This window comes from Polyergus mexicanus, unplaced genomic scaffold (assembly GCF_030449975.1).
Source record: "Polyergus mexicanus isolate NDT 795.1 unplaced genomic scaffold, iyPolMexi1.0 SCAF_3, whole genome shotgun sequence".
Lineage (NCBI taxonomy): Eukaryota > Metazoa > Arthropoda > Insecta > Hymenoptera > Formicidae > Polyergus > Polyergus mexicanus.
Window position 1 is genome coordinate 4,055,753 of NW_027223323.1, and position 16,219 is coordinate 4,071,971.

The 16,219-nt window shown below is 39.0% G+C and overlaps 2 protein-coding genes across 2 annotated transcripts in view; one reads left to right on the forward strand and one right to left on the reverse strand.

The window, feature by feature from the left end:
- The window catches only part of Cad99c (cadherin 99C), a 100,249-nt gene that overhangs the window by 29,595 nt on the left and 54,435 nt on the right, over window positions 1-16,219 (forward strand). The window lies entirely within an intron of this gene.
- LOC138932095 (uncharacterized protein C15orf61 homolog) overlaps window positions 1-16,219 on the reverse strand; it is an 81,750-nt gene that overhangs the window by 10,562 nt on the left and 54,969 nt on the right. The gene's annotated exons all lie outside the window — the stretch shown is intronic.

A 16,219-nucleotide genomic window follows, 5' to 3' on the forward strand; every position in this document is an offset into this window, starting at 1 on the left:
TCGTCCGGCAGGATCAAATAAATAAGAAAACAGTAGGCAGATTCAGTTTCTGCGGCCGGCGCGCTGGCCCGATACTTATTCTTTCCCGCGTTTCTCTTTTTCGCGTCGATGGCGGCAGTAGAAGCGAGCGTTACCCTTCGGCAATGTACCGTTCCTCAAGTATTATCCTTTTCGAAAAAGTTCAGCGGCGAATCGTGAGCTCTTTCTCTCACGGTTGTTCGCCAATCGGTACCTTCCGCTTCGACGGACCGCGGAATGATCACTTCATCGATATCGAGAACCCATCGCGTCGTTGTATCGAGACTCGTCGAACGTTTATATTGGCGTGAGAGAGTGTCCATGACATTCAACATGCCGTATATTGACTGTCCAGTTGTCATAAAAGCGCAAATAAAAGATATTTGAAAGACATCTATGAAACGTCTATAATTTTTTTTCTCTTTTTAATTTTGAAAAGATCTTAATTTTTGTTAATTTCAATTTTTTCGAAATACTTTATACGCTTTCTATTTCTATATCATTTATCATTGGATTTGTTAATTATAAAACGTTTATCTTTGTTTAGCGAAAATTGCCTCGATATTTTAGTTAAGAATAATTGTCACACGCATTTTCGTCAAATTCCTTCTAAAGGATTGAAGTTTGAATATTAGAACATGTCCTTCGTATTTCAAAACATGGAATGATGTATATCTAACATATATTGTATTGATATCTTATTGTGACCTAGTATGATTGTATTTCGTATATATATCGAATGCCGATATCAACCATATTGTTATTGAACAATACGTCTCGAGCAGCTAACGAGAAACGAATATTGATTTGTCTGCACGGGTTGACCTTAAAATTATTATATTGCAAAATTGATTAAAAATATAACTATTACACAAACGTGTATGGTATATGTGAAAATGCATGTATAGGCATCTTATCTCTTAAACTAAAATATTCCGTTAGATTATTAGAGTAAGTATAAGAGTATTAGAATATTAGAGTAACCGCATAATGAAATGCATATACTCGCAACAATTTAGCAAGGCTAGATTCCATTTAACATGTTGCATAGTACGCTAAATGTTCGCGTATTTCCCATTTACTCATTGCAAATGAACATGGGTGCGTAATTAATTTAACATGTCATTTCTGAGAGAGAGAGAGAGAGAGAGAGAGAGAGAGAGAGAGAGAGAGAGAGAGAGAGAGAGAGAGACGAATGCAAGAATGCATTCTCCATTATTATTTCAGGCTTCGCTTGAGCTTTTGTGACGTAAATTGACAGTAAACTGGATGGGATGAATAATTAGTCACAGAATATCCGATACAAATTATTTACGCATTTATAGTATATTATATATATATATATATACGTCAAAGTATAATTAAAGTTAGTTCACGAAAAAAACAAGTTGAAGGAAGAACGGAGAGAAGTGGAGTTATTTATATACATTTTTGAGGATTCTACGCTTGGAAGCCGTAGAATTACCGCGGGAGAGTTCTTTCCACTTCGTTCGGTCGCGTCGAATGAAAAAAGGAAACTCACAAAATATCGGTTATTCTGAGGCTAATAAAGACTGCAATCTTTCACGATAGCCCCGAGTTCTGACTGTCTTCCGTTGGCAGGGCGTATTACCGTGGAGAGCACTCTTGGACACCCACCGGCGAAACGCATACATCATGAGGGGATGTATGACGCTCTAAAGAATAGGATGCATCTCTTATCTTGTCGAGAGATCATCGCCGTGTAATGCGTGGCTTTCATCTTTCGTCTTCGAATCAAGGATGGACGCCTCGCGAAAGAGTCGCGGAGACTCTTGTGTTATTTTCGAAATCGCGCGATGTAGGTGGTACAGCGAGAGTGACTCACAGAGCGAAGGGCTCTCGAACATTTAAAAAGCTCGTATTTCTTGCCACGTACAGGGATGCATTGTAAGAATCATTTCTATAGTCACTACAACGGCAAATAAAGCTAGCTTCACAGAATAGACGAGACAAAAAAAAAAAAAAAAAAATGATAAACGATTGGATAAATTTGATGAAAATTTAACGTATTGTAAGTCGAGTTTTTAGTAAAAATAGAAATTGATAGAGCTCTATTCGATTAATTTTTACGGTTAATAAGAGATTTAACTGTAAAAGTATAAAAGATCGATCATATTCGACATATTGATGAAATATGCATCGCTCAGCCGCGCGCGCTGAGGGATGTCGTTGATCTTTCTTCGTCGCTTCTTTTCCCCGTCGAAAGATCCGTCGAAGTTGCGGTCGCGTCCGCGCGATCCGCAAACCGCGGCGAATCGGTAACCGCTCACACGGCACACGATGCGAGGAATTTTACGACCGCGAGAGCTCGCCGATCCAGAGAGTGACGCTCATCCGTGGTTTTTGAGGTCGAACCGCGGGAAAATTTGTGATTCTCACTTTTGCGGCCAGAATCGCTTAGCGTGACGCGCGTTTCGACTCCTTCTCGGAAAGGACCTCCTCGTTACCGCATTGATATAATATATAACGTAGAGATCTAAAAAAATTCTGAGATTTTTATAAAATTTACTATTTTTTTTTATAAATCACTATATGTGAAATGTGCAAGATTTAATAATCAAACTATTTGATGAGAAACGAAATGAAAAACAATATTCTCGACAACAATTCAACTCGGTGTCCCACATTTATGGGTCTCTTCTCCTGGAATTTGAATTTGTCGATTCATATCATTCTCTTGTTAGGCTACACTTGCAAAGTGTATCATTTTACGTCCCATTCATTTCTTACGTCTCTGGATCTGAAGATATGTAAAGAAAGACACTTACATGACGTCTGGATTTCATTGTAAAATTGTCGATTGCATTCTTTACTCTAATGATCATTGATTGTACGATAAAATATATGCTGCAGTAGTCGCGGTATCGATACCTTTGACAATTGTCATTCAAGCGCCACCAATTCACGAATTGATCCGGAGAAAGAGAAGATCTCTCTCCTCCCTCTCTCCTGATAAAACGATCGATTCGTTGATTCATCCAACATGGATTATATCGTGATATCAATGCTTTTCGCGTGAGATTTTGCACTGTTTGCACTGAGAAGAGCTTTATATTATGATCGTTTTTCTTTTTATATGACATTTGCCAGATGCATTCTTCCGTTCACCCGTCATTTCCCGAGAAAGTCGAGAATAAACGGCCAAAAAAAAAAAGAAAAAGAAAAAAAAGAAAAGAACAAAGAGATGCATATCGTGCACAGCCACTGCCGCGCGCGATCCTTACTTTATGCCAGCGGATTCGCGCCGAACGAATGAGGCTATAAACTTGCAGTTACGCCTCGCCGTATCCTCGCCGTATCCTCGCCGAGGACGAAAACGCTACCCGGCCTAGGAGGTAGCCGGAGGAAGGGTAATTGCACTTAATCGTCCAGCCCACCGTAAAGGGCTTGCCGTAAAGCGAATTCGCGAATCTTCAAAGCTTCGAGACCCTTCAAGGACGACTAATGCGCATATTGTAAAATTTTGCGAAAGTCGGCTTTATTCCTCGTGTCTATTTCTCTTCGAGATCTTAATTCGTGCTGTTTCTCTTTCTGATTTATCCACCAATAATTCTTTATTCTCTTCGTCCTCTCTCTTTCTCTTTCTGTATTGAATTTTTATATGTAATTTTTATATGTTTTTGACGAAATTTCTTATCATCTATATCGCTTATCAGTGCATAACTGTTTGCGATGTGTAATTGTTTACAGAAGTAAAGTTTAGAATAACAAAAGCAGTTTGTTCCGACTTGCCAATTATGTACTCTGTTGCGAAACACACTCCGAATTATAACGTTATATAGGGAATCCGTCATATCTCGTAGTATACGGCACCCTATCACAATGGCGATTTATCGCACCGTGGCTTATCATTACGCGCGCCGAGTTTCATCACGATTTAAATGCAATATGCGAATCTAGGTCAGACGCGTTATTTCGTGAGAATTACGAGAGACAATACGGTTCGGTCCGGTCCGATTGGCACATGCAGATATAGGGGTCCGGTTTAAAATCGTTCGTTTGTAGCGTCCCTTTACGATCGCTTTCCGCTGTGGTACTTGAATTTTGATTAGCTCAACCTTACCTCCAAGAAAATGGTTGAGCAATCGTTTCCATTATAAATATATCGTTAATATTTTAATTTATTTTCAATTAAAAGCAGGGAGAAAAAGCTGTTTTCAACCTTAAAGTGTATATTTATTCAGTACGATTATGAAATCATTAAATTAATTAAATATTCCGTTTGTCCGTGCAATCTCCAGCTTTATCGATTTAACTTCGCAACCTTAACGAACGTTTTCACGATCGTGCATGACGGAGAAATACATATTGAGAGACGCGTATCGCATACGTTTAGAACTGGTTTACCGGCGCTCGATGGTCTCTTTAAAGAAAATGGAAAGGCGGGTGTTCGCGGGACAGACTATTTTCCGCTTCCTTTCACGTGTACGTACCTACATACGCCCGAGGAAACTGCGTGTCACGCAGCGTGACGTGACGACGACTTTATCGCTTAAAACCGATCTTGCACTCGGCGGGATATGCACTTAAGCGTTGCTACCAAAAATTTCTTTTTATATACTATATGTATATAACTTTTCCACTAAGTAGAAAAATTAATTTTTCGCCGCTAACAATATTCTACCATATATACGGTACATGATTTAGAGAATCAAATATAAATTTAAATATTAACGACACGAGGATATTTTTTGTACTAAAATTTTTAAAAAGAAAGGAAAATATATATAAACTCTAATGGATCTTCAATGTAGATATTATACAATAGTGCAGAATATTTTTCGTTGCCATCTGTCGCACCTAAGGGATTAACTAACATAAGCGAGACTTGGGCGTACGAACGCGAGATAAATATCTGCTCGTGCAACAATGAAGATGCTGCGAATCACGCCCAGATATAATCAGTAAAAGATCATTTAAGCCACGTTAGATGAGCATGATGTAAAAATTACGATATAGAGAATATTTATGCGCATAGTGTATTCGAATCTAAAAATATGGCATGAATCATAAAACAAATCAGACATACACGCACATACGTAAGATTAATATACACATAAATTAATAAAATAATGCGAAACAATTTAGAAATGTATATTAATTCTTTGAGTTTTATTTTATTTACGGCTATATATTTTGAAACGTTAAAATGTCTTCTGTCGTAAATATCTAATCTCAAGTAAAATATTTTTTTTAATGTATCGTTTAAGAAACTTTTAAATCTGGAAAAAGAAAGATTCTCCGTGTTAATATATGTACTATTTTATTGAAAATATTGATCCCAATACGATTTGCAGGATATTCCGAGCCCGATTAATAAGCGTCGATCCCATTTTCGCGAATTATGTTCTTAGGTAGGAGTCGGCAGATTCTCGATGCAATTCGCGTGGAAGACACCTTGTAAAAGAGGCTCTCTCATTAGCCGAGCTCGCTCGAGTATCGAACGAATCCGGTTTTCACGTGGCAAGATGCGCGCCACGAATCGGTAGAACCCATATGGCTTATCGATAGACGGATACTCACATACGTGCCGGTGAACCAGAATATCGGCCTCATTTAGGCCGATACGCACGCATATGCATTGCGAATCTGTAGCGCGCTCGTTTACAATGGACGCGGAACGCAGACGATAGTTGTGAGAGCGATTTTAGGCGAAATCGCGTTCGTTCCAGTGAGTTAATTAATTTCGACTTTCTGCATACACGATAGCTAATCGAGAAACTTGACGATTATAATATATCTCGATGATAAAATCTATACAGTTTAATAATAATTAGTATATATATATATAATTAGAATAATAATCAATCCCTCCTTTTATTTTAATGATTTTCGGAATATTATTTATGATCCCGAGATTGTATACTATGCAAGAGTAATTAGTTACGCTGCTCACGTAAATTGATTTTCAACTCGCAATATATCCTCGCGCGTGTCTGCCCTTCGCTGAACTATGATCCTAACGTGTCGGGCGATTCTTTTTCGATCCAATTTATGTTAGCAGCTAAGTCGAATTTTAAACGAAATAACAGAGCAACACGGTTCGAGATTCCTTTTTTTCCCTCGAAAATCTGTGTTCGCTAGGTATAAATCGGTTTGACGATATGCAAGAGGATATTCATCCGCGCGAAAGTTTCGAGTTGAATTTTTCGATTTATAGATGTCTCGCATCTGAACGAGAGGAGTAAAGCGATCGATGGCGACGTACGATAGACACGTTCGCGTGCATTCACACGCTCGCGATCCTTAATAAATACGCAGCTGGCGTTCGTTTTCCTTCTGCACGCGTATCACGCGAGTACGTATTCAAACGGCGAGAGTACACCTAGCGGAGAATACCTCTCGCGTAAGCACGGTACCCTAGCTACGTCATTAGCGAGGCGAACCGGGCAGATATCCGGTGTGTAACGATCGGCGGCAACCATAAATCGATCATTTAATTGCACTCCCGCCGGGAGGGAAAGGGCATTTTGCTGCCCCGCGTCTGGCAATCGCCTTCATTCTTGGCCGTCGACCGTTATACGCGCTTCGCCCGCGGTCGCGCATAGCGAAGATCGATGGCAGCGAGACGATTGACTTGAATGGATCGCGCGAGCGTCCGTTAAATCGAGAGGGACTTCGTTCGACCATCTGTCGGCTGTTCCGCGGAAGATGCGGAAGTCGAAGGATGACGAGCGCCGCTGATTATCGTCTCGAAAATCCGCCTGTTAAAATGTATAGGAGCGATAAGCTAATTAATCGTAGAGCTATATCGAGCGTCGGAATTTAATTTAAGCGAAGAGAGGGAAGAGTAAAAAGTATTTCGTCACGAGTTTTGGGATTTTCTAAAGAATCGCATTTATATGATATTATTGGATATCGAGCTTAACATAGGATATATAATATTGATTTATAGGCGGGGGGGGGGGAGGGATAATCATTGCCCTGTCAAGTGATAAAATGCACTTCGGCATCCGCGAATAATTCGTCAAAGTTGGATATCCCAACATCAAACGAATTAACTTCCGCTTATGATGCTGCAGGATGTATTATGTATCATAATATCATATCGAGTGGAATTTAATTCACAAATGTCAGAACTATATATTCGATGGTTAAATAAATAATCGATAAACGCCGGATTAAATAGATTAATTAGACGTTTCCTTGATTTTTTACAATTTACAAGCGCATTTTATCATTTTTATACGACCTTTCGAAGCATAATTTCGATGATGATAAGACACCACGTAACGATCGCGCATCCGCTATATGCGTTCTTCGAAATAATAATACGTGAAGGACACATCGCTACGTCTTTGTAAAATAGCCCGTAACCATCGTCTCTCTCTCTCGTCGGAGAGCATTCAATTTGTCCACGACGGCGGCTCGCTACAACCGGGGAACGCAAAGAGAGGCATCTCAGGAGAAGGGCATCTCGAGATACTCGTGGTGCGCGTACTCGGGGGGAGGGGGAGGGGGGGGATATACTCTACGCGGGAATAATTACACGGCTCGCGTCCGAATAAAATATTTCCCCCCGAGTGCATCTCTCTCGTGCGCCGCGGCCGAGTTTGCGATGCATCTTGCACGCGGGCGATCTCATCTCCGAATGATTATCGACGCGATCGCCGCCGCTCGCGTACTGTAATTGCGCGCGATTATTCTCTCTTTCTCCTTCTTCCACGGCTCGGTCTATTCCCCTCCTATTCGGAGTTAGACGCGGGCCCAAGGGGGCGTTCGAGCTATCCCACCGGAACTCGCGTTCGAAACATTGTATCGAATCGCACGCGAATTAAATTGATTTATAGGCCGGTGCGTATCGCGAGCGGCGAACGCGCGAGTCTTTGGCCGACGATTTTTTTTGCCTTCATGGTTGCGTTTAACTTTTCACGGTTTCCAATGGTCGACGTTATCGACAAAATCGGGTCGAGCCTTTGATTAACGAAAATTAAACACCTTTTTTCGCTTTTTAATTTATACAGAGTATCTACTTCCTGGAAAAACATGGAAAACCTGGAATATTCTCAGGGATTTTTTTTGTACCTGAAAAAATCAGGGAACTCTTGTGGAATTTGATTGGGATTCAGGAAACTTCTTAAAAAAAAAAAAAAAAAAAAAAAAAAAAATCCTTTTCTTGATAATTTCGCTTTTATATTATAAAACAGTCGGCAAACCAAGTAAATCATGTCTTTGAAATATATTATGAATATGTATATCTCTTCATATTTGTTTATATATATTCTGTATCTTAACAAAATATTGAGAATATACAGAATATTTTTTATTGCAATTTTTAGTAACAAAAAAAAAAAAATGGAAATTTTATATGCAAGTGAAAAATGCTTATTTTACGAAAATTACTCAATTTTTTCTTAAGACATTTATAAATGTAGCGCTTGAAACTTAAGAGGTTCCGTGTGTTTTCCTTCGTACGAATAAAAAAACATTAGAAAATGCATACGACAAAAAATTTATCATCGCCAAAAAATTTTTTTAAATATTTTTTCTAACAAAAATATCTGAAAAATCAGGAAATTTTCGGAGAATTTTTTTTCCAATATTTGAGTAGGCACTCTTTTATATTAAATATTTCGATAATTTAATTGTAAGTCACAGAAATGAATTTTCTGTTCAAGATTTGTAGAGGGATAAGGGATTTGCGGTCGGTTGTCTGTAAATGGAAAAGAATCGTGAGCATCCCGTATCCCGCTGTTGCGTATCCCACTATGCGTGATCGCCGACGTTCACACGCGTGTTTCACGCGCTCCGCCGACCGGTCGTCGGCGATCACGAACGCATAAGCGCACGCCAACCGGCGATTTAGAAACGTCGGCTTTCGTCGCAAAACGCATTCACCGAAGGAAGAATGCGGAGAGCGTGCACGACGTTCATTTTGTAATAATACGTACATTCTTCGGGGGTTTTATAAAAATAGTAAAAAAAAAAAAAAAGGGAAAGTTCTCTCTCCTCTACTCGCGCGGTCTACGAATAATTTTAACACAATGGCGCGGTCAAGTGGGATCTGAAGACTGAATCTCGAATTTTTTTACGTTGAAACTCGTTTCGCTTTGAATCGTCCGTCCCTCCTGATCCTGTTGAGCTGCTTGGAAAACGATTGCCGCTGCTGAATCCACTCACTCGACTTTCTCCGGGACGCGAATTTGTCACTATAATCCGATCAATTTATCGGTTAAATCCGGTTCGCCCGCCGTTACTACCAGAGTGAATCTTCGCTATGTCGATGTTCGTTCCACCAGCGAGGCACGCGAAAAAATCTGCAAACTAGTTCTCCATAAATAGTGAGGACGACTATGCAGCCTTCGAATCTCCACACGGAAAAATCGTTTATGGATCTCATGATGCTTTTGCGCGACTCGTACACGCGAAAGATCGTCGCTTTTCAGAAATGTGAAAAAAATTAAGAATGTTTCTCCACTTAACGAGAATTAATTCAAATATTAAATCAAAATACTTAATGAGAGTTATTACATTTCAATGCCGCCCATTTCTCTCTTATAGGGATACGGAAATCAGATTAAAATTAGGCTGCACTATATTCTCAAGATTTTCTTATAAATATAATATCACGTTTGACGAATTTAATGCTTCGAACGTTTCTTTACCGTTTATCTACGTTTTCGATTAACTAACATATTCTTGATTGTACGCCATGGTCTGCGGGATCTTCGGATATGTGAATTCCTATATTATATTCGCTTATTTTTGCCTTGCGGTAAAAACGGTACGTCCGATCTCCGATGCGCTTATATATCATCCGATTGGAACACGTTCGAGTGAATTTCCAAAGAAATAATCTCGATCTCTTCCTAAGGCGAGGATACAGGTATAGTCGTTTGTTGTTTCTACGCCACGCTCCAAATTGTTAGTTAGACGATAGCAACCGGTCCTGTATATTTATTCCGATCATTGCGGTGCCGCGATCGATGGGAAAAGGGACCTACGATCGTCCCTATCCCTCCTCTCTCAGATATTGGCTATTTCAGATGCTGGGAGAATAGAAAGAGAAAGAGGGAGAGAAATAGAAACAAGCTGCTGGATTTATCGTATAGAAAAATCACGCGTCATCGTTGTCATCGTTATACGTAACGCTTTATGAATCGTAAACCTTTTCTCGTGGAGAAAACAAACGGATATCGTTCGCGAGATTGAAACCACGACCTTTGATGCATCGCCTTATTTTCTTTCATCTCATTGTGAGATAAAGATGCAATAACAATTTCCTAACTCTAGATGTCTAAATGGAAACGTAGTTTCTTCCGAGATTTGCGTGGAGTTCTGGATTTATTCTTGAAAAAATTCTTGGACACGACTATTAATTAATAATTATACTAAATAAAATAATGTCGTAGAAGACATTAGATTTATAAAGATATATATCCAATTTTGCGATACTCTACGTTCTTCTCGTTAATTTCGAACGCAATCGAGGTATTTTTATGCCGCGTGTATTTCACGTTTCGCGTTTGAATAAAATAATTTATGAATTTAATATCGCTTAAAATACGATACAACAGAGTGGAACGTTGTAGAGGAAATGAAGGTTGCATTTTTGATGAATTAATATGAAATAATAGGGAAACACATATAATCAGAGGGAATTGTATTTTGTAGAAATTAGATCGCTTTTGCAATACGCTTATATTTTCAACGAGCGTTTTGATACGGATATCAAACGTTTCGCCGTTCTCATTTTCCACTTTATTCGCTTCCACATCGATTACAATCATAAATTGCGCGTGCGTGTGCACCCTTTGTACTCATTTTATTGCACGCGCATTTATTTTACATATATACGTACCTGTATATGTACATTAATTACCAATTACATTACGTAGCGAGAATCTACGAGAGGGATGCCGGCGTCATCGGATCGCCTGTGAAATCATTGTATCCGACGTGCACACTAATGCATACATATGCGGGAGAGAGAGAGAGAGAGAGAGAGAGGCCGTACGTACGCGAACGTTAGTCCTCGAGACGTGAAAAAGGCAGAATTACGAACATGCGATATTCGATTCGAGCTTAGGATTCCCCTTCACTCACCATCGTTCTTTATCCCATCTAACTCGGCCGTTTATCGAAGAAGCTGTGCCATATCTCGTCGCATGCGGCTACAATTAGACACGCATCTCTCTTTCTCTCTTTGTCTCTCTCTCTCTCTCTCTCTCTCTCTCTCTCTGTTCCTGTCGGAGAAATTTTTCTCGCCTTATTTGCACAACCTCGATAGCTCGATAAACGTTGCGCGGACGCGCACACGAGCATAAGATAATTGCTGGCTCCAGACGGAGCACGTATATATATATACGGGTTTGCAACATGAGAGCGCTCCTCTCCTAAGAGAAAGAGAGAGAGAGAGAGAGAGAGTCTGGGCTCTCTGGACCGCTCCCGCGCGTGGTTTATTCACGGTCGGCCGACTATGATCTCGACTTTTCGCTAGTCGAGCACTTTGCTTGGTAATATGCACCGGTACTTTGTTAGCGGCCCGTTAAAGCGGCCGCTATTAATCGCGACTTTATTAAACGCTGGCAGGCGCCGGTTGTACGAGACCTAAATTAAGGCGCGGCACAGAATAAGAGGATTCGCGTAATAAATATTTCGGCGTGCGTACAAGTGAATATATTCTCAACAGAATAAATAAATTAATCGTTAGAGAGAAAGATGTGTAAGATAAATTAATATATAAATTGATAAAATAATAATAAAATATGAATACGAAAAATATTAATACATATTTTGTTTCTAAGCGTCTGTATGTGTGTGTGTGTGTTGACGCATCATTATGTGGATGATTAAGAGTTTTAGCTTTAATATTGATAATTCTATGATTCTTGACGGTAAACAAAAAATTTTGGCTATTAAACCAAAGAAATTGTATCTTAGGATAAAATGATTTTTTTTTTTTTTTTTTTTTTCCCATGATGCTTTATCATTTCATAGAGCAACGTGCGAGAGAATCGATATATACAAAAAAGATCATACTATTTAAGAAACTAAAGAATGACTTTCGGATTATCTTGGCCTTGCTCTCTATATCTAGAAAAAAATTTCTTTGTGTGATCAAATTATTTCTCTCTCCCAGGAATATAAATCATCACGAAGAGAAAAATATCGTATCAAATCTAGTCTTCGAAACGTGTTCGACTCCGTTGATTATAAGTAGACGTCTTATATATTCGAAACTTAAGTCGAGATCGACATCGTCGCTTTGTAATTTATCGAGCGTATCTGTTACTTTTAACGGTTCGCTTTAACTTCTTTATCAAGCTTTCAGGCGTTAAGTGTTCTATATCTGTAATCTGCGAATGTGCAAGCTTATAAGTCGCAACGAAGATCGTTAATGATCCGTGACATCACGCAGACTGCGGGGTGTAATCCGTAATGGAAGAAGAAGAAGAAGACACATAATACACCGTGTCTTCGAGAAATTAATGAGAAGGAGATCGCGCATAGAATGCGGATCTCGATATTTATGGGGCGCATTGAATGACAACTCCGGTTTGGTCGAAGCGCGATTTTCCTCAGTGGTGAGACTCTTTTCTACAATATCGTTTCTGTTCCCGCGCTATAATTTATCACACAGCGTAACATGAAAACGGTGTACGAAGGTAGCAGCACACGGCTTCTCCGTTATTAATCAAGATGCATCGAACGGTTTCGCCGTATGCGCCGTGAAGTCTTTTTCTTTTTCCAAGCTTTGATAAGTTATTGCATTCAATGCAAATTCCGTACCTACTGATCGCGGCACAGAGCGAGAATTTCAGGAAAGCTGCCTTCTCTCCCGTTCTCGTTTAGTACTGATGTCGATTCTCCGCTGCTGGAGGCCGTAAAAAAAAAAAAAAAAAAAAACTGCGCACGAGTGATCGGTTCTATGTAAGGCGACGACAGGTAGATACGGGAATAAGAATTGTAAATGTGCGTTGTGTCAATGGGGGCCGCAGTCTCGCTGTGCATACAGCTGTTCAATATAACGTTAACATTCAACGTGATCTTTGTATTGAGACAAAAATCGCGATCGAACGACCATATTTAGATTAAAATATAGACCGAAGTTTCGGAGAATTTTGACAAAATCTGTACTTAATTTTTTATAACACGATCGTTTAAATTTCGATTGTTAGAATAATGGAAGAAAATAATTGTGATAATGTACTGCATAAAAATAAACTTTACAACCTCTTTATAAATTAAAATATATAATATTTTAGCTCCCATATAAATAAGAATATAATTTTAAGTTACATAGAAATTATAAAGCTTATTTTTTTATTGAGCGTATTATATCTAGATTATAAAAATCTTGCTTGTGTAAATATGAGCTAAATATAAATTAATTTTTGCTACGCAAATATTCGGAAATATATATATATATATATATATATATATATATGTATGTACATTTGTATTGGCGCGCAAAAGAGTTATAATATCGATTTCTAAAAGCTGCGCTTTGCGATGTGACGAGTGAGTAACGTATCGACGAGGTGTCATTCGATCTTTTGTTTAGAAAATTATTTTCGACCGCGTGTTGTAAGCATTAATAACACACTACGGAACGTATGTAGCATTTACAGCGTAAACAGCCGATCGCACGCACGTGCTCGGGTTCGCTCGCACGGCCACGTGCATCGCGAAGCCCGGCGATCGTTGCACCTGCGATTTCGCGCATTTCTCTTCTCTTTTGTTTTCTTGTTTTTATATCGTAAACCAGCGCATATATATATATATATATATATACATTCGCATCCTGCCGCCAGCCGGGTTCATTTCGGACTCTGAGTACGGACGTGACATGCTCCCCTGTGCAAAGCGAGGCGCGCGTGACGTTAACCCGCCTATAAAACACATCTCTCCTTCTCTTCTCTAGCGCGATGCATTAACCTTTTATCGCGGTTATTTACGCCTAGCATCGGCTTCGGGCACCTGTGCGCCCCGAGGAAAGGTTAAGCTACATATCTCTCCCTTCACGCTCATTGTATTCGGTTTTCAACGATAAATCTTTATTTACATTAATCTTTGCGCGTTACCGATAGAAAGAGATACGTTAATAATACAGTGCTTTTATAGTCATATGTTAAAAGAATTATGTAAAGCCGATTATACATCTGTATTAAGGAAAAATTTATTTCAAAAAGTTAATTCAACAATTTATTCACGAATATCCTGTTTAATACGCGGAATAAAATGTCCTCTCCACCCGCATCGAGCATGTTGCGTGAATTTCTTTTTCTTTTTTTTTTCCACGAAATTAATTATGCAATATATACTAGATAATCTGAAGTTAGTTCGCGTAGAGAGACAAGGTATCAAGTAATTATGCGAAATGTATGAAATAATCTTTTCGCGTTTCTTTGAACGTGACGTAACCGACGTGGCTATTGTTGCTTGACGTCGACTGACTTTATGTTTCATCCGATGCGCGTTACCGGCACGCAGAACGTAGGACGAGTTGCGAATGCAAGATTGGAACGTAGGGATGAGGAAGAGAAAAAGAAAGACAAAGGAGCAGAGGCGACGAGCGATGACATAGCGGTGATATACTGACGTCGTGATAAAAGCAATTTTCTCGATATTAACATTCGCCTGGATCGCGCCAGCGCGAGCTGCCGCGTCCCAGATGGCAACGTGAGATGATTATTGCGCGCATCACGATCCGCGGTACCGTAAGCGAGATGACCGGCGTAATGTAAGCCTGCGATTCGACAAAACGCTCGGTGCATAATCTCGGCGCATCACGTTGGAGCTAATTAGTAAGGTGATCTCTAATTTATTATTACGAAGTTTTACACGCGATTGCCATCCTACTCGGCAAATTGAAGAGCTTCGTGGAGAAATGACGTGTGATGTATCAAGTGGAGGATGTTGAAATGGCGACGTGTACACTCTCAGAAAGGATTTCTGATAACGAGACAAAAAATATTCTTGACATATTTAATCGTATCGCAACCTTATGCGGTATAAATATAAAACAATTTTAAAATTAAATCAATAATTCTTTTCCTTCTCTCTCGAATTAAATAAGATTGTCTTACTATCTTGAGACAAGAGTAACATATACAAATCTAAGCTTATATATTCTTGCATTTAGAATAACTTGATGTTAGATCGCTACAAATTTCCATCTTCATCTTTGTGAGAAAATTAACGGGATAGCACCAAGAGCATTTTATTCTAGATTTAAGAATTTTCCATTTAAGATTAAAATATTCCTTTTTCAATAATAAATATGATTGTCGCTATATCGATCCTATTTTATCATAGATTAAAGAGTAATAGCATTAGATCCGGAAATCTTTTCTGTGGATGTATGATTATTACATGTCGAGAAAAAGCATTATTTACAAAATGTAAAAGTTATAATTAAATAAAAGAAAAAAATATTAATAATATTAATTAAATAAATAATATATAATTAAATAATAATATAATTTAATAATTTAATAATATTAATTTAATAAAAAATCATATTTTTCGCGTCATCTTTCCTCTGTCTCAAGCTTTGTATAAATAAATTGTATTTCTCTTAGGCTCCAGCTTTCAGTAGTCGCATCCGTATTTGTCTCTGTCTAAAAGATAGGGGCGAAAGTGACGCGCGCGCTCAAAACTATCTAGCTAGCTAGCTAGCTCGTATTTTCATTGTATTTTAGAAGCTTAGAAGCTACATTTGTATATTCAACGCACGGTCATTTGGATCTCTTCCATCCCCTTGGTCGGGCGCACTCGCATAGCGTAATTGCGTAATAGCATTGAGAGTTTCCTCTCGAGAGGAGGAATCTCATGTTTACATTGCTTTTTTGATGTCTCGATAGAGCGATCCCTCGCTTTCATTAAGGCTCGCTTTGAAGATGTCTCGTTCATTATCCTTATTGCTGAATCAACAGATGCGACGCACTCCTGCGAGAATTCGCGGTGGCATAGCGGTAAGTAGAGATGCCCGTTCATTATATCATATTGTAGTGTTATGGATGCTGAGAGAGAGAGAGAGAGAGAGAGAGCGAGAGAGAGAATGTAATGTGGATACTGAGAGAGTGTAGCGTGTGTGACAGAGAGAGAGAGAGAGAGAGAGAGAGTGTATATGTGTGTGTAGTGACGCGTGAACGTGTAAAGAAGCCAAAGATTTCTTATATATATACTCTTTATCATAGAATAAATTCGATAATTCCCCTCGTATATTTCGATC